The 3,079-nt window shown below is 40.8% G+C and overlaps 1 protein-coding gene across 26 annotated transcripts in view; it reads left to right on the forward strand.

Annotated features, from left to right (window-relative positions):
- The window catches only part of LOC100160310 (titin), a 159,967-nt gene that overhangs the window by 56,312 nt on the left and 100,576 nt on the right, over positions 1 to 3,079 (forward strand). The gene's annotated exons all lie outside the window — the stretch shown is intronic.

Consider the following 3,079-nt stretch of genomic DNA (forward strand, 5'->3'; position numbering starts at 1 on the left):
GTTTAAGTATGATTGTTGCGCAAGACGCATTTGTGTCCGTCACACAGTCATGCGACCCGAATAACCCACAGGCCACAACGTACTGCGTTAAATTGCTGATAATTTATCAATAACTAGGTAATAGCCAATAGGTAGTAGACAAATAGGAACATGATATTTGTATTTATTAAATTAAATTATGTGTTACCTACATTCCTATCTATATTATGCATTTATGCATGTTATTTACGTATTATAATATACCAAATATATTTTCAATTATTTTACAAACGAATAATTACAAAATATGAAACATATTAATATGATTCTGTTTTATTACTCAAAATTTACAAAACCGTGCAGTGTATAATATATATTGATGTATATTATTATTTTATTATATATTATGTATATCACGCCCAAGCAAGATGTGCGTTTCCTATAATGTTTCGAAAAATTATTGTTATTCGTGTTCCTTACTACGCGTGTCAGATCATACAACGAGACGACAAGTGTCGCGGAATATTTGTCGGTCCGAACACACATTCCAATGTATCAAAATATTGAATTGAACCTATCGTTTTATTTTTCTCGGACCAAACGAGTTTTGATTTTTCACATATTTCGCGACAGACAAAGCATACCAGCCGGTGTGAGGCGATCTGCCACGTCGGACGAGTATCCCGGCCGCGGTTTGCCGTTAATTTTTTTCATCTTTCCACAAGATCCTGTATAAAATCGAAAAAAAATCGCACCTAGGTACTTATACCTAGGCAATATAGGCATAGTGTCAGCCGCGGACGGTAGCGGCGCGAAACAATAATAATAATATCACGAGAGTCGCGCGAGACCGTACCGCGAGACGAGAGAGCGATAAACCGACAACAACCGGCAGCGGTGTCGGCGGCGGCCAAGTGGTCGCGTCGTGCGTCGGTAAGTGGACGGGCGGGGTGGGTGCGACGACACGACTCTGTGGTCATCTCGAGCGCGTGCAGTCAGTCCGAAGCCGGTGGACCGATCGGTTGTGTCGCGTGTGTCCCCTCTGCTCGCGTCAGGTGCCGCCGCCACGACAACGTTCCCCCCGAGCAACGCGACGACGTTATCTGACCCGCGTGCGCGCGTGTACAACGGCCGCGACGTTTGACCGCGAACGGGTGGAAAATAATATTAACGCAGCCGGCGCGGGATGGACCGCGACTCCCGGCCGCCGGCCACCACCGTCAGCACGATAGCCGTCCGAAGTGGCGCCACCAGGATCGTCATAGCCCTATTACAGGTACGCCACACGCCGTTACGATGACTTGTACGTTATAAAGACGTTCTCGGTCGGGCACCCACCCTCGCTGCTTCGTATTATTATCTATCGTTATTGTCGAACCCCACCGCGGTGGCCACCCGTCGAGTCTCTCTATGTATAGGAGCCGATCGGATAGCCGATGTGACGTAGATAATTGGTTTATATCGTTGTTGATGTTGTTGTTGTTGTTGTGAACGTTGTTCGTGGAAATCGCCCCGATATTTTTTGACAAACATCCCCCAAACGAAACAAAAAAAAAAAAACCAAAAGACCCACCGCGAAGTTCGTGTCCCGCGCAACTTACGACGCGGCGACACGTATCTATTCATTATAATTGTATAATATAAAAGTTCGAAATCGGCACGCGATTAGTCGTCACGCCGAAGCATCGAATAAACGATTGTATTAAGGCGTCGGGGCTCACATATTGTCTGTGATATAATTGACATTATATTATATTTTAGTACGTACGAATAATATAATTACTACGATAGCACGAGTGTGCAGTATTATTCAGGTTTAATCACGTTTATTCTTAGAATTTTTTTTTTATTAAACGCGAGCGAATAATTTATCACCTACCAAATTGTTTAGACTGATATTATATTATCGGCATCTACTACTAATTGATTACGACGATTATAACAAATTTTCTACCAAATTGTTTTGACTGATATTATATTATCGGCACCTACTACTAATTGATTACGACGATTATAACAAATTTTCTCAGTCTGCGCGCGTGCTTCGTAAAAATAAGTTTAATCGTTCAGCCGAGTTTCGCGAATAGGTTTTTTTTATTAGCCAGCCATAGATACTACCGTATAATGGTACATATTTATTTTATTATTGCGTATGCTGTGTACCTATACTACCTATATAATATTATTACGATGATGATATTTATAATTTGAAATTTAAGTACGGATATTATAAGGAAACCTATATTGTTATATTGTGTTTTTTATTTATATAACATGAGATACCTATTGAGATAATTTCAACGAACACTATTAAAACAATGCACCATTCCCGGGCGTTTAGCAACAAATTTCGTCGTGTTAGAAAAAGACGAGTACTTTTCAGCAATTCGATGGTGCACGTATTATAGATTATATTATAGTCACGCTTTAGCACGTCCTGTGGGTACTCCTGTATACTGAAAACCGACCATTACCGATATGATATTATACGCGAATAATGTGCTTTCCGACAATATTGAATTTTAATAAAATATACAATATACATATAATATGAGTAATACATACGCGAGTCGTTTACTCGCACTTCGCAGAGCACAATCGGACCGCGGAAGACATCTGGATCCGTTCCACGTATATTATAGGTCATAACTCATATTAGTGTATAAATGCACCATGACGCGTCGCCGGCCCGGCCAAACAAAAATCCCTCCACACTTCGGTGGCGGGTAGTGTGTGTAAGGGGAGGGGGGGTTGTCGGGGTTCCACAGCTCACATAATAATAATGTAATATACATACGTGCCCAGGGGCGAACAACCTGTTTTCCGCCCGTTTGCCATATTTTACCACTCATTCGCGTGATAAGAAAATACGCCACTCGGTACATGCCGTACATTTCGTCAACATTGAAATATACATTATGATACATATTATAGTGAATCATTATAATATTATAATTATATTACACGATCGACGGGCTAGGTAGCATTTTTTTTTTAACATTAATACGATTTTGGGCTGGATACACCCACTTGTTACTGAGTGATTTTTCGTAAAGTTTTCGTTGTCACGGTTTCTTATTAACAAGAACATATTATTTTA

Source organism: Acyrthosiphon pisum, chromosome A1 (genome assembly GCF_005508785.2).
Source record: "Acyrthosiphon pisum isolate AL4f chromosome A1, pea_aphid_22Mar2018_4r6ur, whole genome shotgun sequence".
NCBI lineage: Eukaryota > Metazoa > Arthropoda > Insecta > Hemiptera > Aphididae > Acyrthosiphon > Acyrthosiphon pisum.